Raw genomic sequence first — 22230 nt, 5'->3', positions numbered from 1 at the left:
TTCTGTGTTTCAGGTAGTTGAGATTTTGTGTTGGGCTCTATTCGTAACTATCTTGGGGTGCGGGCAGCCCAAAGCTGACAGCTGGATATGCTTGGCTGCTGGAAGCATTTGGCCAGCAGAGCCATGGCCACCACTGGAACAGTCATTGGCTTTGGAAATGGTCTGCTGATCAGTGGGCCAGCAAGCAACACAGTCAGCCAGAGACAGGGAGGTATGGCAGACACACCCTGATCTCACTGTAGCATTGGTTCCACTGGGCTCCCAGTTCACACCGTGGACCGCTTCGGTGTCTAATCCATAACTCATGATCCGTTCTCCAGGATCACAGCTATAACTAAAAATAAATCCATACGCCAGAACACGAACCTATCAAAATCAAAATGAAGCAGCTAGTTCATCTTTATTTTGCGAGTATCTCTCGGTCTCCTTAGAATCATACACAGACACTCAATGACTCAATGTCTTGGTGCGGTGCTTTCCTGGGCTAACCAAGCCAGCTCGTAACCACTACATCTCACATCTCCACATTCACACTCACTTTCAGCTCGCTCTCAGTACAGCCCCCCCCCCCCATGTCTACAACAGAGCTCCCTCCATCCCACAACTGCCTACCCATGTGGCGGGACTCTTAATTCCTACAGCCTGAAAGCTCTGTGCCAACTGTCACGTCACAAGGTCTCTAAGGACATCCACTAGCAAGCCCAGAGCCACCTCCCATCAACATCCAAGATGCCAGCTTATATGTGTTAGTCAAAGACACCTACAATTATAAGTCTGAGTATGATGCTCCATGTGTTTTACAAGTAGACAAAAGGTAGCTCCTTAAAAGAGTTTATTTATAGAGAGAAATAGTCAAGCAAACAACAACAACAAAAAACTCCAACCAACCAAAAACAAAAACCTGATGAAGGCATCCAGACAATTAGAGAAAAGAAAAAAAAAATTAAGATTTTTCTATTATGACACTGGTTTTTCATCGGCTAAATAAAAACATTGCTGTATCATTTTATGTAATAAAATTTAACCTTATTCTGACCTTCCTCATAAGGCCAGCAAACCTCTCTATCCAGTAAGGTTCCATCTGAACTATGTAAGATGATAAGCAATACCTTAATTGCATTCATTTACATGACTTTGAAACTATTCTGGGCTGAAGTCATGACTGCAAGGTCACAGAATACAAAATGTAGAATGTATGCAATTCACCTCGGAGAAATGATCCACTTCAAACTGAGTGGAAGCCCCTTCTCCATCCCTCATTAGGAGACATCAAATGCTTAGTGCAATCAACAGGTGCAGACATCTGTGCGCACACACATAAACTCACTGATTTTATAAACATATACAAAGCAATAAGAATATGGTTGGCTAAGTCTATCACACACCATGGCTTTCTTACTAAAATTCGCCTGCCTAAATAGAGGCAAAGAATAATTCCATACACTTTGGCAGCATTTAAAAAACCAAAACACAAAATACAGCTATTATTTTCTACCATCCCACAAACTTCTGGAAACTAAAAATAATCTATATAGTTTAAGAACAAAAAAAATACAAACAAAAGATGTTATGTATATTAAAATACTAACTCTTTAAAATACATAAAACACCCTTCGTTTATAATTGTTTTCCTAATTGACACATTTACAAGACAACCCCCTCACCTAAAGCTCAGGGAACATTATGGAAGAGAGGAGGTGAAAGATTATAAAAGCCGGAGGGCCAGCAAGTCTCCTGTGAGATGGGATCTGCCAAACGACAGGGAAGCGTCACCCAGGACTCCTCCACAATACGACTGCCGAAACGTGATCTGAACGGTGACAACACCAGTGACCACGCTAACATGGAAGAGGGGAATTTTACCGGGCCCTACCCTTAGACAAAGAGCTATAGCTAACTAAGAAACGCTAAGAGCCAGAGGACTAGTCTTCCCCAGGGACGAGTCTCCTCAATGGCTATCCAACAGCAAGGGGTCACATCTGAAATCATATACGCACAGGCAACAGGAAAGGGACTCAGCAGGTTGTTTCTATATGCTTTTGCATTTATAGACATACATAACGGTAACAACTAAAGAAAAAAAGGTCATGAATTTGAACTGGAGCAAGTGGGGGTTCCATAGGAGGGGTTGGGAAAGAAAGGGGAAAACTGATGTAAGTATACTTGAAGATGTTCTTTCTTCTTTAAAAAAAAAAGCATCTATGAGGCTAGGACTGTAGCTCAGTGGTAGAGTGCTTGCATAACATACACAAGACCTTTCCATCCCCGATTGGAAAAAAAAAAAGAAAATGAAGAAAGAAAAAAGGAAGCCAAGAGTTTCTGTTTCATTTTTAATAAGTGGAACAAGCATGTGTTCCACCAACTGACTAGAGGCCTGTGCTTCCCATGTCTCAAGGCCAATAACACCACATTAATAAAAGAGAGGAAATACCATCGAATGAAAGAAATCCACCATTACAGATGACAGGGCACAAGGAGTGCCCTCCAACCTTCCAGAACATATCAAAACACGCTAAAACAACAGCCACACAAAACGGTTCCTCTACTGTAATAGAATGCAATCCTAAAATCAATTAGATATCATAGCACTCGAAGTCACCAAAGAAAAGAAAGGAGACTATGAAGATGGGCTGTAAGATACTTTAAAAATACATGTGCTAACACCAATGGGGAACAACAAACACTTGTTTGGGGTTTAATATAATGTCGCAGGAAATTCCCCCAAGATGCTTCTATCTGTTATGCTCAGGAAGTCTCCTATATTTAATTGACTAACCAAGCACTTTTATATTATAATCACCCAAGCCAACCTTTTGCAATTTAAAAATGACTTAAGGAAAGAAAAACAATGACATTACAAAAATCAGTCTGTCTTCACCTTCTCTCTCCGCGTTGAAGGGTCAGACTTGATGTCATAGGCCCAGGCCACTTCAACCCAAAGAACATGGGGGTGAGTGCGTACTTACTATTACATTTCTAAATATACTCCAGTACCATGAGATCACATGTTTTCTAAATTTTTCTGTGTGCTTGTGTGCACGGAGGTCAGAGGTTGATGCTAGGTGTCTCCCTCTATTATTCTCCACAGTATTTTTTTGAGACAGAGTCTCTCTCTCACTGAGCGTGAAGCTCACCCATCCAGCAAGTCTGACTGGTCCTCGAGCACCGTGGATGCTGCTGCCTCCACATCCCAAGTGTTAAGGCTGCAGGATCCGTGGCTCTAATTCCAAATCTTCATGCTCACACAGTAAGCCCTTCAAGCCTTCTCCCTGCCCCACCACCTTACCCTTTTAAAATAATAAATTAAAAGGCTTCATTTGTATCTATAAATTGATTCACGTTGGATGAGCTTAGTTTTGAAATACAATTCAAGGTCAGACAATTTGTAGCTTTGTAAAAAGGACTTCTGGTTCGTAGTCTTTATCAGAAAGGGTGTGAGTCTGGACAGAAACTTCTAGCACTGCTCCCAGTGTTCTTGGTTACCTTTTTTTTTTTATTTCAACTAACACCTCGGATGGAATATTAGCTTCTGATAGAAAGGCCATCTTGTTTCTCTGCACACTTCTCACAGCCCATCTCATGAGACAGTGATTTAAGCTCCTCAGCACGTCCATTATGATGACATTATCCTAAGTTCTAAAGCGTCCACATAAAGTCAGGATTTTTCCATTCCTTGGACATTAAAAGATGTAGACCCCAATTTTCACAATCACAGTTTAATCACTGTATATTGTTAAATATTCCTATAATCTTGAACTGACATCCAACTATATTAACAGTATCACACAGCTTTCTGAAAAAAAAAATCACACAAAATGAAAAGTAATATGAGATCAAAGTGATCTCATGGTATTGGAGTGTATTTAGAAATGTAATTTAAGTACACATTCTTCCCCATGTTCTTTGTGGAGAAGCATCAGTTGAAGTGGGCTGTGTCTATGACATAGTTAAAGTTCTGACCCTTCTCTTCAAAGAGGAAAGGTGAAGAAGCACAGATTTTCTATTCCTCCTCAGATGACTATAAGAAACTCCACCCATGAGGCATGTGTGCACACAGTTTACACATTTTACTTTTCATTTTCTGTATATCATGATGTTTCAACATCTTAATGATCTTTTTATCTTAAAGTCTGCCCCCTTGGAGCAGCAAAGGACTCCATATGCACAGTGATCAATCCAGATCACACCCCTTTCATTTTGGCCCCACAATCTAGGAGGCAATATTTTTCTGCTTTCTTCACACACGGAAGTAAACTAAGGCTGCTCCTGTCTATCAGTTATTTATCTATAGCTAATTCAGAGCTACTATGTAATACCAGCCATTATACTGGTACATATATGAAGACGTAGCTCATTAGTATCTAACCAATGTTTACTAAAACTCTCTAGTCTTGAACTTGGTTACTCTGTCCAGCCCTACGTTGCTTGTCCCATGGAAATTCCAATAAAGGCCAAAGACCAGGCTGCTCCCTAGCTCCTCATGGGGTCTCTTGGCAACACTGTGGCTTTCCCACAACCCCCTGCATGGCCTGGAGTGCACTAGGAAACTTGGAGTACAATAACTTCATTTTCCTGAGCCTTTCGATTCTCTGTGACCACACATTCCTGACGCAAAACAGTGTATGTGCACGATGATGTACACACTTGCGTGGACTCCTTTCATTTTTTTTTCTCTTCTTTTTCCACCTTGTAAAATGCATATAATGAGAGGGGACTAAACCATCCACCTGCTTTTTTAAAAGGGGGGCCCAAATAAAGATGCCTATCAATCCTACAAGCAAAGGGCAATCCTGGACCGACAATGTTGTTCAGGTCACACAAAAGAACAATATGACACAAACTGTAAGAGAGAGGTCAAAGGCACTCGGTATAATTAGAAGCACCTGCGGCAGAGAATGCTAAAACACATTTCACCTAGGAAATATTTCCCCTGCCTACCTCACCTGCTCACCCACCCATTCTGAAAGCAACTCCATAAACAGCGGTTACCCCCATTATAAAACAGTTGACGGTTAAAACCATGAGCCAACCAAGAAAGTCCAATATTCCATAACTGACATTTACAGCACCGGCCTTGGACTTCTAATCTTTACCAGACGGGCACACAAATCAATCCATCAGCTCATAAAGGTGTGCTTTTTTAACCTCTAAAACAGATGGGATTGGCCAGAAGTGTCTGGCATGTCAAACTGCTAATCACTGCTGCCCTTTGCACAAAATAACCCACTTAAGTTGAGGCATGGCTGCACTGTAACCGACATTAGTCTGTGGGAGAACCATTTAACTGTCACACACCCCTGCCACTCCAGCTCCCCCTTAATTAAGCCTAATGCCTTATGCTTTGACCTTTTGTTCTAGCCTATTAACCCTATCCAGTACAAGTTCAATTATGTTACACTAAAAACTTTGCTGTAAAATATTAAATGCCAAGCTCCAAAAATCACAAGGGCCATCAACCTAGCTTTAGGTTCTACACACCTTGATACTCAAGGCATTAAAAAAAAAAAAAAAAAGAATCAAGCTCCCTTCTGAAGGCATGCTGATTTTTACAGACTTGAGAAGACCCACATTACCATTTTCGCCCAGCCTCCTTATTTTATAAAAGGAACAAGCCAGAAAACATTCAATGACTCACCCACAGCTTCGCCACGGCTATCAAACACCATGGTGCCTATGATTGACAGCTGAACTACCCCGCACAGCGTTAAGAATACTATTTTACTTCTCAGTATCCTGTAGGATACATTAAAAAATATATACATTCCTGAAACAAAATAATCCAGGACTTCAGGAGAGTTTAGAAGTGACTGTCCCTTTCTCCTCCCAGACACCAACACTTCCTCTTCCTGTTCACTTCTCTTTCCCCTTTAGCAATCCCAAGGCTGTGGTCACCAAGGACTGTCAAGGACTGCAACACCCCCTAGGCAATGTGTGCAAAGGTAATTTTTCTCTGATGTTTCATTGACGAGTTCAGCTGAGCCAATAATTTGAGCTGCAGCATTTAACATCACCAGACAAAGTAATCGCTCATATATATTTCTGAATAGATCTTTTCTACGCATATATAAATATGGATTTCTGCTCAGTTACAAGAATTACAAAAACCAGAACCGAAAAATTTTTAAACTTCACAGTAAAATAAAATCAAATACGGTCCGAATTGGCCTGCTGGTTTTATCACAGAGTAATCTATGTTATTTATATAGAGATATAATTCACACCACTACAGAAAAGAAATTCTTTATTGCTTTCACTGTGACATAATAACGGAAACATAATCAATGTCATATAATTTAAAATGTCTCTAGCACCTAGGAGGAAATGCATATTGTTTAGCTTTGTGGGGCTGGGGAGACAATTCGGTGGTTACAATGGCATACTGCTCCTGCAGAGGACCCAAGTTCGGTTCCCAGCACCATTATCGGACAGCTCACAGGCCAGGGCAACTCCGGCTCCAGCAGATCGGATGCCCTCTGGCCTCCACCTCCACGCATGGCGCATATAAACTCACACAGACGCGCACGCATAACTATAAATAAAAATAAATTAATACATGTTACCTTTAGTCTTTCAAAGAGCAAAACAAAGAAAACAAAAAAAAATCCAAGATTTTACCATTTTGTTCACCGCCAAAAGGACCAATTTTTAAACTCATTTTTCCATTAGTAATATTCTTAACTACTTTTAATTCTGAACTTCACAGGTTTAAGGTTACCTACTATGAAATGGAACATGTAAGTCTGCAAACACTATCATTTAGACTTGTGAAAAACAACTAATACTTCTAATATTAAGGGCAGGCGGGAGCTGTAAAAAGGTAAAAATAAAGTCAGTGAATATATCCATGTTATTAGGACAATGCCCTCAGAGAAAGAATTCCTGGCCATTATCGGGAGGAATATACAAGAATGAAGAAAAAGTGACACTTGTGGATGAATGACTCGTCAAACTCAGGAAACACCTGCCAGTCCCAGCCAGGTACAGGTGAGGCTGTGCTCACTAGAGACTTTGTCTCGGGCTGGTGAGATGGCTCAGCAGGTAAAAGCCCATGCTGCCAAACCAGAGGACCTGAGTTCAATCCCTGGATGTCAAGTAGTGGAAGAAAATCAACAGTCACATGTATGCCCTGTCATGTTGGCACCCCAACCAACACACACACACACACACACACACACACACACACACACACACACACAAATGCACTAAAAACAATATGTTTTAAGCAGGATAGTGGTGGCTCATGTTTTTAATCCCAGCACTCAGGAGGCAGAGCCAGGCAGATCTCTGTGAGTTCGAGGCCAGCCTGGACTACAGAGTAAGATCCAAGACAGTCACCAAAGCTACACGAGAAACCCTGTCTCAAAAAACCAAAAATAAATAAAAAATAAAAGCAATATGTTTTAATAATGTATATACCTAGATGATGTGTTTTATCTAGCATTTAAAACTAAATCTCACAGCAGCTAGTTATTTCTAAACTCCATTTCCACATAATTTTGTTTTCTGCATCCTATCAGCAATTATTAATTATCAATCAACACAATGCCACTATAACAGGATTCAAGTCCAGAGACCGGTCCTTAAACCCTACAAAGGACTCCGAATGCTGTCATCCTTCAATGTTACCAGGCTTTGTCATCAATCATTGTTGATAAGTTAACTTTGTAAGGGTATTAAAAACCAAAATGATCCAGGTGTGGTGGCCCATGCTGTTAATCCCTGTAGTCAGCAGACAGAGGCAGGCAGATCTCTGAGTTCAAGGCCAGCCTGGTGTACACAGGTAGTTCCAGGACAGCCAAGCCTACACAAGGAAACTCTACCTCAAAACCAAAAAAAAAAAAAAAAAAAAAAAAAAAAATAAAAGAACTCTAGGTAAGTTTTGTCCCATTGACCACATTCCCACCCTCAAAATTAAGTCTATACATAAATTTTGTTATTTGGTTTTGTTTCAGACAGGGACAGTCTCTCTCTCTCCCCCCACTTTTCTCTCTCCCCCCACCCCCTCTCCATAACCTTGGAGAACTCACCGTGTAGACCATGCTGGCCTAGAACTCACAGAAATCTACCTGCCTCTGTCTCCCTTGCATCACCACATCTGGCTAGACATAAAATTGTAATATGTGTTTTTAAAGATATGTCCATCTTCCTAAGCAGTCAAATCCACATGATTAAACATATGCCGAGCCGGTCAGTCCTTTTGGTTACTAGAGGTTAATTAAGGAAATGGTTTTAAAGGCTCAGAAATACTTTGTTTCACTTTCTTAAAAATTAATAAGGAAGAAAGAAATTAAATATTGTCTACAGATTTTGCTAAACATATTTTCTAATCTAATTTGTATAATTTGAAGACTTTATTTATTATAAAACAAATTCTCATTGCAAGTGTCAATTAATTATGTCACCAACAGTTATGTTCACTTTTCTCTCTCATAATTAATACAACTGAAAAAAGATATATTCTAAGCATACAATATTATTCCTTTTAGAAGTGCTAATTTAAAGAGACCAAAGAAACGCAGAACAGCTATGGTTGGAAAGTTCCACCTAACCATTAGCAGCTGTCATGAAGAACAGACTGAGGTTGGTGGCAATTCTAGTCAACAATATTCGTGGACTGGACAGTCTCCTTGGTGGCAGGCCCCAGGGCATGAACTATCTGTCAGGAACATGGTCTTCTGCATGGAGCTCACAGTCTACTGAGAAGGCACAGCAGGCAAATGGGGCCACTGTGATCAGTGAATATGTAACCGGGTGAGGGAGAGATCACGCTTGTGGGGGTGCAGTCACTGCCTGAACTCTCTCATCCACAGTCACCGTAAGCAAGACTTCCAAATTGCCTTCCAAGGTGAGGCTTGTGGCCTGTGTAAAGGGCTATGGTTAGCTTTTTGCTCTCTTCCTCTTTTCCAGGGGTGAAGACTATATTTGACTCTAAGCACATTGACCAAAAAGACCCCAAGCAACGCCTTTGATAGTTTTAAAACATTGGTCCTCATAAGACGAGCTGGTTGAGAGTATTCTCAACCAATGACGCCCGGTTCTGCCAAGTCTGCAAACAGAAAGGTCTCCTGTTGCTTTTTAAAATTGTTATTTTATTTTATGTTTTTTTGGGTTAGAATTACATCATTTCTTCCTTCCCTTTGCTGACTACAACTCCTTACGTATCTCCTGCCTTGCTCTCTTTCTTCTTTAATTGCTGCTAGTGGTGGTGGTGGTGGTTGTGAGGTGGTGGCGTGTGTGTGTGTGTGTGTGTGTGTGTGTGTGTGTGTGTGTGTCCATGTGTCTGTGTGTGTGTATTCCTAAATATATAAATACAGCCTGCTCAGCCCATATAATGGTACTTGCATGTACATTTTCAGAGCTGGCCATTTGGTATAGGTTAACCAACGGGTGTGTTCTTCCCTGGGGAGGACTATCTCTTCAGCTCTCAGTGTTCCTTAGTTGCCTGGAGTCCCTTTTCTAGGGGAACCTCCAACTACCACTTTACTAAACCTGCAGAACCCCTAACTACATCCTGACTGTCTGTCCTTACACCCCCAGTAAGCGTAGTGCCCACCACTCATCACACTTCTCTCTGTGACAGACACAGACCACCACAGAAACCAGAACTGATCAGGATGCCGAGTCCTGCACCCAAGGCTCGGGGATCATTTTGGAAGATGGGGTAGAAAGGTCGTTAAGAGCCCGACGATCAAGGAGTTTGCTTTGAGATCATGGCTCCCAGAAATGTCAGAGAAGCCGCCCCCTGCAGTCTCACCAACAGGACTTCCTAAAAAAAGCCCTGAAAAAGGATATCAACCGACACCAACGTGGAAGGAAGAAAGCTCAGGAAACCTCAACCCTGTTGCTATTTAAGCAGAACTGAAAATGTACGAAGACTCAAAGCAAAGGATTTGCATGAACACGCACATACCTGAACTACAAAGTGGCCGAGAAATTACATTCAAGCCATAGGTCAATGAAAAGAATCCTAAGGCTACTCTGAGGGCCACAAGGAAATGAAGGACCAAGACCACAGGGAGGTAGCTGCCTACTACTCACCCCTCAAGACCCAGCACTGAGGACCAGTCTCTCCTTGGCCTTAACTTGCACTTTACTGCTGTATCCTCCGCCAAAGGATGCATTCCATCATACCTGTTACCCTCTCTCTCCACTCCACCCCCTCTCTTTCCTTCCTAAACTTCAGCGAGAAAACAAAAAGAGACACAGAAGAGTTCGAAGTAAATCAGGACATGGCTTCTCCTCCTGGGTCTATCCCACTTCCCACTAGCTAATTTTTATAGTTAATTTAAATGTTCATAGGCTCAGTTTCCCCCTTTGGGGAACTTTGAAGTTAGCAATGACAAAACCGACTAAAAGATTTAGTCATCATTTGCCCGGTTGTATAACATGGATCCCTGGTGGGGGCGCGGGGGTAGATGAGACGTTCCAAGGCGAAAGGGAAAAAATACTAAACAGAAAGGACTGGGAAGGAGAGAAAAGAAAACCACGCATAAGTACAAGGAGGAAGCAGGATGAGAGACCCTCTGGATAGTGTGCTTATCTTGACCCTACCTATGGCGTCCTGCCAGGTCCTCTCCAGCCTGAAAATACACCACGGTATTAGTTCAGTTTGTGGAGATTCAAAATTCAGGGAAGAAGCGATGATACTGAGTCACACGGGGGAAGGGGAGTACCTCCTCAGGATCGGAGCCATGCTCTACCTTGGGTTTTGCCTCAATGATACAAACCGTGGAGACACAAGAAAGTGCCAGATGGTAAAGCAGAAACCCCCAGCCCAGCCCTTCCGTTTGCTATCACATAGATTCAGTCTATTTCAAGAATATCAATACACAATCTGAAACAGAAGATGGCCCTCCCCAGACTGTTTACTTTGAGAGTTCCTCTCTTATTTAGCCAGAATAAAATATCTATTCTCTTAATGAAAGATAAAAGCAAAACATTCTTTCCCAGCTTTTATGGGAATCCTTTGTTGCCCAACTTTTACTTAGCAATTCAACATTCAAAGTACACCAGAAAATATTATCTATATTCACTTTATATCTCATTCTATGTCTCTAATATAGTTTCGGTTTGTACCTTTCAGTGTATAGGGAACCACTCAGCTAGAGTGGTTTTGGGGTTCCAAATTCCATAAATCTTAAATGAGTCAAGTAAAAAAAAAAGGGTGGAGAGGTTTATAACTCCATTTCTCGTCTCCTCGACAATAAAAGCGCACGACTGGTGTGTACTTAAAAATGCACTCTGTGCCCCAGCCTCTAAGTCAAAGTGCTCCCTCCTCACCGAGGTCTACTACCCAAATGAAGCCAACTCTCCCTTATCTCTGTCCTCCCAATAAACTCACAAACGCATTATCCACTTCCTGTGTGGAGTTCAGGTGGTACTTTATTAACATATCACAGTCTTTAACAAAACCATGGTGGGTGAAGAAAAGGCTGTACAAAGAAGATCACATTAAGGATAGTCAAGAGTTGCAATTTGTAACCAGGCGAATGGACTTTTGCTACAGCAGCTCCCTGAGGTGGACAAGCACAGTTAGCCTTGGGAACACCAGGATTAAGACCATGACGGGCTATTTTAATGAAGTAGATCAAGAAACGCAGCAGCAGCATTCACCACCTTGAAGAACACGGCAATACTTCTGTGGTGCACGTCCCAAGAGCTGGAACTGGTGGGGGAGAGTGGCCAGCCGCCCTTGCGGACTAAGATTGGGGAAAGGAGCCAGCTGCCTTTGAAGTTTCCCTCTGGTTAAGGGTAGGCAGCTGAGGAAGCCATGAAAGAGAGGCCTCCCCGGAGAAACTGGGCTGCGAGCATCAGACTGGGAGGCTTGTCCTTGGAATCTGGGGTTTGTGGCTATCAGGTAGGAGAAGCAAGCTCTCCCTAATGGCTTCCTGAAAGTCAGCTGGCAGCTGGTTTCCCTTTCCAAAGATGGCATATTCTAGTGGAAAATGAAATTAGCGGTGTGTGACCTCAGGCGAGTGACTCTGGCAACTCACAAACTGGGTTTCTGTCTCTATACACTAGAGGAAACAATATCTATGAGTCCCTGGGGGGAGTTGCAAGGATTAGAAGTGAAAAATGCGTGTAAACTGGCCAGAACGGTGCCCACCCGGCATAAAGCAGTTGCCTGCGAAGGATGAGTTCACTTCCCCTCCCTGCTGCCCCTCCTCCTGAGGGTGGAGGGGGGTCAAACAGCACAGGCCACACAGCAGTGCAACTTCTGCGCATGCCAAGTCTTCACTCCATCATCTCTACTCCTTCTAAAACCACCAGTTTGAAATCATGAACAATATGCCCTGACACACGGCAGCAGAACCTCAGAATTTAAAATCACATCTGACCTCTCGTGCTACGGATGTTGTTGCCCAGGGAGACAAAAGGACTTCCCTTTTAGCAGAATCAAACACTGATTTAGCAGAAGACTCTGCACTAGAAAATGAAATGTAGAGTGAAAAAAACAGAAGTACTATTTTTAATGCATTTTTTCTTTTCTTTTTCCTTTTTTTTTTTTTTTTTTTTTTGCAAAAATCAAACCCAATCCTTCATGACCCTTTTGGTGAAATACTGCAAGAGGAGTAATTAATACTTTTCCTTCTATCTCTCCTTTCTTAATCTGCTTCTTTTCCAGTGCATAAATCAACTGTCTGTTACTATATTACTAAAAACTCAAAATTCAGGAATCAAAAACTTAAACTTTGTTTTCCCCCTTCCAGTTATCATGCACTCCTTAAATGCATCACCTCCAAGGTTGCAGGTGTACTTCGGTGGTAGACCACATATGCCTAGGCTCTGGGTTCAAATCCTCACCAACACACACACACACACACACACACACAGAGAGAGAGAGAGAGAGAGAGAGAGAGAGAGAGAGAGAGAGAGAGATCTCAATTGCTAGAGAAATTCCTCAAGAAGTCCCATTTTGCAGAACTTCCAAATCTCAAATTTTGATCCTAACAGTACATGCTAGGCTCTTACCCACCTCAGCCCACATTAAAAACTATATTACAGCCGGGCGGTGGTGGCGCACGCCTTTAATCCCAGCACTCGGGAGGCAGAGGCAGGTGGATCTCTGTGAGTTCGAGGCCAGCCTGGGCTACCAAGTGAGTTCCAGGAAAGGCACAAAACTACACAGAGAAACCCTGTCTCGAAAAAAAAAAAAAAAAAAAAAAAAAAAAAAAAAAAAAAAAAACTATATTACAATATTATTCTCCACTTAAGCTTGTATCTAAGCATAATCCTCCACCTCACTATTGTAATGCTAAATTAGCATCTGATATTTTTAATGCAATGATATTTAATATGTTCACATGTTATGTCTAGACAAATTCAACAATTAAAAGTTCATAACCATAAGCATCTGGCTTAACCGCTATTCTCAACCATAAGTTTTCCTCCTAAGTTCATTCTAAAGATAATCACCACAATGTTACCCCGTACCTTCACAGAGCTAGTAAAGAACATGAAATAAAATATTCAAAGCAAACTACTAACAATACAAGCTCCAAAATCCTTAGCTCCCGAGTTGCCCACAATCCTTTGCAGCAGATGAATATTGCAGGCTTCAAAAGGTGTAACCCTGTCTGTCATTAAACGGGCTTTCTTAATTAGAAGTCTGAAAGTGAGAGGTTCCCTTCCATCAAAGCTCTCAGTTCATACCAGCATGAGGCTCCTAGTCTGGGTGGGAAACTCAGGCTGAGGACTTAAGTACCTAGCAGACTTCTATCTAATGTTTCTTGAAAGTCTGGGCTAGTCACACAAAACTTAAAGCAAATAAAGAATAGTTTCCTTTCATCCTTAAAGGTATTTTTTGGGGAAAGGAAAAAAACCTACAAAATTAAAAAAAAAAAAAAAAAAAAAAAAAAAAAACTACCACAACAAAAGTTGGGTTTTAGCTTAGAGTTTTTCATTCCTAAGTGTGGGCAGTAGAAAATTTGAGGGAAGAGTGAACCGTGATAGGCTGAAATTTCAAAAACAACTATTTGTTCTATTAATGTTAATTCAGTCTGCAAATTTCTAGACAGACTCCTTGCTTTGCCCCAGTCCCATGAACTGAAGGCCAAAGGAAGAGGAAAGGAAGAGAGGCAGAGGTGATCGGTGTAGGGATGCCACAAGTCCCTGCCCAGCCTTTGGTTCAATACATGCTGCCACCCTGCTTGGCATTATCTCAAGCAAGAACAAACCAGATGAACCATAAATTCTAATTATCCATCTGATTTTCTTCAAGAATAATCTATCTTAAAAAGTGACATAATACATATTTTTTAGCCTACTAATGTAGATAATATGCTTTTCCTCAGAACCCAAGTGGCTTTCTTTCTTGCTCTTTGGGTTGTCAGCCTTCTAAATTCTTCAGATTTTCTTCTCTCTATAGCACCCCTAGAGTTCTAGGCTAATATCTCTAACATGATTCAAAACCCTAATATAACTGTAAAATGGATCACAGTTTTGAAAATCCACTTCTGTTCCCCAAGAAAATTGTCTTGTTTAAGGCATATTGATGATCAATAATACCACAATCTTTATAATGTTTTATCTGACATGACTGTAAGAAAGTGTGAGGACTAATTAGAATGTCAAGGTCCATGATACAGAATATATATTAACAGCTCCAAAAAAATGACATGACTTCCTAGTGATTTACATACCAGTTTTCATGATGAAAAACATACCTTCCATACCCATAGCAACGCAAAAGTTTTGTTCAAAATAAACTCCAATCCAATTTTTAGAATTTCTACCCATCCAGTATATATAGAAATTGAATACGATGGAGAAGAAAAAGAAAAAGGATGGGCAACTACGTAAGTTGTAGATGAGACTTCTGGTCTCTTTGCGGTCCATTCCCCCTTGAATGGTAAGACAATATACTTAAGCAGAGCATTCTTTCTTCAGCCAGTTACACCAAGCCATCTCCATCAAGATTCTGTTAACAGAGGTCCATGTCACCACCCAAACCGCATCACTCCGTTTTCCAAGTCCACAACAGTACTTATTAAAACTCCAGATCTAAGTCGGGCGGTGGTGGCACATGCCTTTAATCCCAGCACTCGGGAGACAGAGGCAGGCTTATCTCTGTGAGTTCAAGGCCAGCCTGAGCTACCAAGTGAGTTCCAGGAAAGGCGCAAAGCTACACAGAGAAACCCTGTCTCGAAAAAACAAAAAAAAAAAAAAAACAAAAAACCTCCAGATCTAAGAAAGAAAGAAGGAAGGAAGGAAGGAAGGAAGGGAGGGAGGGAGGGAGGGAGGGAGGGAGGGAGGGAGGGAGGGAGGGAGGGGGGAGGGAGAAAGAAAGGAAAGGAAAAGAAAAAGAAATGAAAGAAAAAGGGAGATAATATTCTTCTCCTCCTTCCAAGCAATCTGTAGCTCCTGGTTCTATTCTGGTACCCAATTTTGACCTTCCATTTCAGATACACTTAAGGACCATTTCAAAGCTCGCTCTCACTGTGAATCTGCACAAATGGTGAACTTGTCATTTCATTCCCTCGAACAATCACTATTTATATAATATTGCTGGCCTCATAAAAGGGAATCCATTACCATCAGCAGTTCATGTCCCCGCCTCAGCATCAGAGGCAAACAGGAATGGGAAACAAGATCAGCCTCCTCCATTTACTTTTCGGTCATTCCAACTTTTGCAGGGATCCCAGCTCCTCTCCCTTGGCCTGCTTCCTCCTCTGACATGCCCGGGTTCTACCTTCCTCAGGTCCATCCTGGTGTTGGGTTTCTGACTGTCGTCATCTAAATACTACTGAATGAACATGCTCATCCCCTGGTTCCTGAAAAACTGCAACGTAAGGAGAGGAGTCCCAAACTGTTCAATTCACAGACCCAACTTCGTATATCTAGGAGGTGACCCCTACCACGTTCTGTTGAAAATATTTCAACTCTTCAACAGAAGTCAGGATATTTGAAATGAAAGTATGTCTCCAGTGGGAAGACATAGGCACACAGGGTTTTGTGAAGAACAGCAAATGCCTTTTCCTTAGTCACCATCCCTGTAAGAGTAAATCATTATTTGGAAGTACAGAACCCACTCGTGACTATATAGCGGTCACCTGAAAAGGAAAGACTACAAAATAAACTCCACCCTGCCACAGACACAGAAGAAAGTTCACGCATTAAAGCCATTTTCATGGAAGAGAGAAAAATGGCTAAAGATATGCAATTTGTTTATTTTAAAGAGGAGGGGTAGGTGGGGAGGGAAGGGAAGAGGAGTGGGCGGGGGTAGAAAGAAACTGAATGACAAACCTATGCTTTAAAAACTGTCAGGAAACCCAAATTTTAAAACATAAAAGGGACTCATCACAGTTTAAAATGAATAACTTTTACTGATTAAAATTTAAATCTCTTAAACATATTTTTAGCTGAGTGATCCTTCAACTTCCTCCATCAAAGTGCTTTTGCTGAAGTTGCTTACAATCTTTAGGCTTACAAATTAAAAAAAAAAAAAAAAATCTAACACCTTTAACCTCAGAGGTCCTAAGCCACTCTGATTTCACACGATCTCCAGGCCATCCATGCTCTCCTAACACTGGTGTGCGATGAAATCTGTGCACATTAATAATAACCTCCTTTTCTGTCAACCGTCTAGAGAGCCGAGGATGGCATGTCTATCCTGATCTCCCTATGTGTTCCATTAGATTGACATATTTTGCCTCATCTGTCACCTTCTATAAAACTCTGCTTTCAGATATGAGTTAATTCATTTTTAGTTGTCCTCAATGTTCTAAAATAGTGATGTTTGACAGAATTAATACAGTGCTCTAGTTCTCGCTGTTCAACTGATATTTAATTAAAGATCTTGGAGGCCATCTTTCAGGCTACATGCTTCAAGGAGGAACATTACTTCCTCCTTGGCCAGTGTGCTAAGTAAGCCACATGGCAGAGGCTGCCTCCCTCAGGTCCCCTCTTCAGGCTTCAGCACCACCAGCAGGACAGACACATTGTCACTTTGTCTCACGTTGACTGTATTCTGCCATATCTGAGCCCAAATTCAACTCCTGCCTACATTCCCTCTAGCCGCTTCAACGTCTAGAATTTTTTTTGTAGTGGCAGTACTCCTCCATCTGTATTTTTATCATCGTTTCCTCTGAACCTCAAAAGGCACTGAGACCACTTATTTCATACTATTTCCTGAATCTCTGAAAACCCAGAAAATCTGTAAGCAGTCAGAGCCACCTTAGGGCACAAGCTTAAAAGGCTCTCTCTTAAAATTTTGAATTAATATCTTTTGGAGAATAGCCCACTGGAGTTGATATGTCATAATTTTCTATTCGGAACGTGCATGGGTAATTTAAATTGGCACTTGCTGTTTATTACTTAAACAATTGTTCTCCTGCACGGCCTTTGGAAAGCCTGAACTTCTCAATCGTGTTTTGACTATACAGCAGCCATAAGGGCCATGTCGGTGGAAGCAAACTCCAAGAGCCTTAAACTAACAAACAGACTCTAGGTGGTGGTATAGGTTATTTTTTATCACAATGTTTTGCTCTAAAAACTGGAGGACTCAGAGGAGTCCTAGCCTCATCCACAAACACTTCTCCACTGCTAACTCACAATATTTCCAGATACCTCAATTCGAAAAATTCAAGTTCCACAAAGTTTGGAAACAACAGATACGTGGTTCTAAGCCTTCTTCTCATAGGCTTTAAACCTGATTCTCAGCCATCTCAAAGGCACTACACAGAACTCATGTGTATAAAATCAGCAACCCGACTGCCCTCCTTATTGACTTCTTAAATCTATTTTCCTCCTGTACTTTAAAGGCTAAGTTCAGAAAGAAATCTCCCCACCGGAGTACGAAACAGGATGGAGTAAATAAGCACGCAGTCCTGGAGTATGCAGGTAATGCCTGCTGCTTGACTGATTCTTCTTTGTCTGCAGGAACTAAGTACAAGCAGAGAAAGTTCCTACCGCTGTTGAAGTCAGGCTCTCCGATTCAATTAAACCCTATGGACATTAGCAAACCGCTGGGCAAAACCAGGGCAACTCACTTGGAAGTGGAAGAACATTTCAACATCCTCCAGGCAGCCGCCACATTTGGGGGCCATGCACATGAAGCACCGTTTGTTTAAAAAGTCGACTTACTTCACTGTCTCTTACACAAAGGTGGCAAACGGATGATTAAACACTGAATAATAGCATCGGGAAGACGCCGCCCACTTGCTAAAACCTATGATTCACTAATAAGCAGGTTCAATGTAATTCATAACTTTAAAGAATGAATTACTGAAGCCCCTTGCTTTACAAAACCCAAGAAATACAAAGACTACACAGCATTTATGCATATATATGTGGACACAGACAGACAGACATAGCAATCTTGTTTTACTTTTAGACAATGTCTCTCTTCCTCTAAAAACACGGTCTTCCCCACCTCAGTGTCACAATCATTTACACTAGCAGACAAACTCCAGCCTAGTGCCACCAAAAAAAAAAAAAAAAAGAGTTAAAAGTTCTTGCACCTAGGAACGTCGGGACTTTCCCCCAACTAAAATGACCCATTAATTAAAAAAAAAAAAGAGTATCTTAACATAAAATTACCTAACATTCTGTTCCTCGTTTACGACCGCCAGAACCCAATTAAATTACTGACATGATGGAAGGTAGAAACTCCTGGAATGCCTCAGAGATCAACATGTGTCAGACTCGCTGCCTGTCCGCCTTTTAAACACAGTGGATTCCTTTGTTCCTTCAGTCTGAACATCAACTCCTGATTAAAATTTGGAAACTACTTTGGGGAGAATGGGAGGGTCTGGGGAGCGTTTCCACGGAAGAGAGTGCCCTCAAACAACAATAGTAGTAAGGAGAGAGTGGCAGAAGAGAGAAGAGCGTCTCCCAGGACTTCACCAGCCTCACGCTAAAATGCTAGCCCGGCTCTCGGATGCTGGGGGACACTAGGCTGAGGCCTCGGGTGCAGGGGACCTCGCCCTCCCTCGGCAGGCGGGGAGCTGGTGCCCAGCAGGCCGGGCCTGGGGCTCAGCGCTGTGCCCGTTCCCAGTCACTTTTCCCTGCCTGGAATCGGCGGCGACACCGCGCGGGGAGGCACCGGCGAGAGGCGGGGAAGCAGCGCGGGCGCCACCGCGGGCACCGCTGGGCGGCAGGACCGAGCGGCGCGGCAGCCAGCACCCGGGGCTCGGGGCCAACAGGGGCAGCCCGAGCGGGCTCGACCCGGGCCCGCGACCCGGCCACCCGCGTGGGTCCCGGCGCAGAACCCCCGAGCGGCTGCGCCCCTGGCGCCGGGGCTGGCACGGACGAGCCCACGGCTGGGAACTCTACAACTTGGCGGCCGCGCCGGCCGGGGCCCGCGAGTTCCCGGGGAGAGCCGGAGCCAGGCACGGCGGCAGGCTGTCCCGGGATCCGGGTCGCCGGCGCCCCCCGTGGGCCTCCCCGGCCTCCGCCGCCTCCACGGGCCGCGCACCCAGGCCGTGCCCGGGCGACGAGGCGTCCGCTCCGCGAGCTCCGCACGGAGCTCCGGGGCCGCGATCGCCACTCACCGAGGCCGCCGCGGCTCCCGGGGGCCGCCGATCCGTGTCGCTCCCTCCTTTCCCGGTGAGCCGTGCCCTGCGGCCGCGCGAGGCCACGGGCGGTGCGCACGGGTGGGCTGGGGCCGGCTCGTCCTCCGCCTGCGCCGCGATCGCCGTCGCCTCCCGAGTTCGGGGCTCTGCTGCAATGTCTGCGAGGCTGACTTTGAGCGCCTCGCTCGCCGCCCGCCCGCCGCAGCCGCGCTCCTCCCTCCGCCGCCGAGTTCGCGGCGGCCGGGTCCCTCCCCTCGCTGCTCCACGCCATTCAGCTCTTCAGCCAAGTTTCTTAACCCTTTTCTGCCCCTCCCTCCCATTGTCACCCCGGCTGATCGCGTACCCGGTGGCTCGCTGGAGCTGGGGAGCCTACCCGGCTCCTGCAGGCCTTCTCTACGGTTCTCCGGGTGGGGTCCCCGGGTCTGCGCGGCCTTAAAGGCAGAGAGAGGACGCAGATCGACCGGGAGAGGAGGAGGGTGCCTTGCGCCCCGAGCCGGAGCCCTGGCTTTCCGGCCCCGTCCAGCCGCCTGGATAGATTGTGCCTAAGGACCAGGCGATCGTCCATGTCACCCAGGCTTGGGCAGGCGTTGAGAGCACCGTAGGGGAATCAGGGCGTTCTAACCCTTCCTCAGGGTCCCCACCTAGGGGCTGGCACCTTAAGCGGCTCCCTTCCTCCCATTTCACCCCACAGCACGCGTTCTCTTGGCTCCCTTTTACCCACCCTCATATTTCCACCTCCTTGGAATCTGTGTCCCGCTTAAATTCCGGAAGCTACGGCGCTATAACTCTAGGTCATTTTGACCCCATGCCCAGCACCTAGTAGGACCCGGTTAATTAATGTGGCGTGATTCCAAGCGGAAAACTGGGAAGGAGACCTGAGGAGTGCCCAGCTCAGCTCCCTAGACGGACGCAGGACCCAGGAACCAGGGTATAATCTTCAGTTGCTTTGTCACTGCGAAGTCTCCAGCAGGGTCTGCCGGCCAATCTGCACCACCCCCAAGAAGGATCTGACCCAACAGGGCTAGGAGATGGGCTGTCACTTCTTTAAGCGGCTCCGCTCGGTTCAGAGTCTCAATAAATAACAATTACATCACGAAGCCAGGGTGGCAGTGCAGCGAAACCTGGGTTTCCTGCAGCCTCGTCTTTCTGAGCCCGCCTCTAAATGTGAGGGGGGCTACAGATTGGTGAAGCGAGAAAGTGGAGGGAGGAGAGAATAATACGAAACCATGATCTCGCCCTCTCGTGTTTTCCGCTTTAAAAATCCTCTTCTCTCCTAGCGCTTCTTACTTGTGAAGACTCCTTCTGACGCTCCCCCTACCCCAGATGTCACATGTCACGTTTCTTTTTCACTTTAGTATCTCGCCATGAAAAGAAGTACCAGCAGGGTGGGGGGGGGGTGGGGGAGAGAGTGATTGCAGAAGTTGGTTTTGTTTGACATAAAAAAAAAAAAATCAACACTGAAGTACATCATTAGTTCACCCTGCTCTCTGAAGTGGTATCCTGTGTTAAAACACTCACTGAATAAGACAGTTTTGTGCATGAAGCTCTCTACTCTCATGCATTTTCAGTAGCATTTGGAAACAGTTATTGATGCACATAGAAACCAAAAATTACCCAAGTGATCAAACTGTATTCTTTACTGTTATGTAATAGTTGTACAGCCAGCTATGTTTCAGATTTTTCAAATGAGCAAGGTCTGGAGTATCTTCCCAACCTTGAAAGCGAAAGCGGTTTTTCAGATTAATTCTTAATAAAGCAATATCCCAGCACAGTCTTGAGCACACGTTAGGAATATTTTGCTTAGTGGTGATGGTGCATTTTAAGGTACTCATTATCTCTCCCAGTGATTCACCTATGTGATCTGTTGTCATCTAGTGCCGTGTAAATCTCATGTAAGAGAATAGCATTTGTGTATGCCACAGTTCAAGATCTGCTTAAAGCAAATTAGTAAAGACAGCAGATCTTTGGGGCATCATTCATCCTGGATTGACAAAAAGCAAATAATTGCAATTAAATGAACAGCATAATTGGAACTTGGCTCCTTTGGGGGAGGGGGAAAACATTTTTAAATATTACACAAGGACTTTCTAAAATGTACTATAAATGTGTCCATGTTCTTAAGCAGTTTATTGGGCTTTGTTTGGCATTTTATTGAAAATTCAATGTCGGTTTCATGAAAAGATCATCATAGTGGTGGATTGTAGTGGATTCAAGAAATGATTCCAGTTTGTCATGGTGGCACCAGCCTATAATCCCAGGAATTGGGAGGCAGAAACAGGAAGTGGGAAGTTGAAGGCCAGTCAGGACTTTTTAGCAAGTTCAAGAACAAATTTTCAAACTGAGAGACCTAGATTTGTAAAACTAAGGGCTAGGTATGAAGCAAAGAGGTATAACACTTGACTAGTATGTCTAGAGCCCCTGCAAACACACACACACACACACACACACACACACACACACACACACACACACGAATTCTGAGTCTGTATTTAATTTCAAGTGTCTGTTACCCACCCATAGGCAAACATTTTCCTCTCTTTTGATTGGCAGCTTCTTCTCTGGAGCAGACTAAGAATCCAGACAGCTTGTCACAACTAATACAAAATTAAACTAAGTAATAGATTCTTGTGAGAGAGTGAAAGTCCCACCAAGGAGCAAGGCGCATGCACCACAGTGACAGACCTGAGGACAGATACTGGAGCAACTCAAATGTCAC

At 43.7% G+C, this 22230-nt stretch overlaps 1 protein-coding gene across 2 annotated transcripts in view; it reads right to left on the bottom strand.

Moving 5' to 3' along the window:
• Nrip1 (nuclear receptor interacting protein 1) overlaps positions 1–20628 on the bottom strand; it is an 89086-nt gene extending 68458 nt beyond the window's left edge. The window contains exon 1 of one of the 2 annotated variants that reach the window (XM_028874779.2): positions 20390–20628. The gene's annotated coding sequence lies outside the window, so the exon portion shown is untranslated. Of the gene's footprint in view, positions 1–19493; positions 19578–20389 lie in introns of those variants that run through there. The other variant, XM_028874778.2, reaches the window with a different exon arrangement.
• Between the last annotated feature and the right edge of the window lie 1602 nt (positions 20629–22230).

This window comes from Peromyscus leucopus, chromosome 12 (genome assembly GCF_004664715.2).
Source record: "Peromyscus leucopus breed LL Stock chromosome 12, UCI_PerLeu_2.1, whole genome shotgun sequence".
NCBI classification, from domain to species: Eukaryota; Metazoa; Chordata; class Mammalia; order Rodentia; family Cricetidae; genus Peromyscus; species Peromyscus leucopus.
This window is presented reverse-complemented; position numbering and strand designations above follow the sequence as displayed.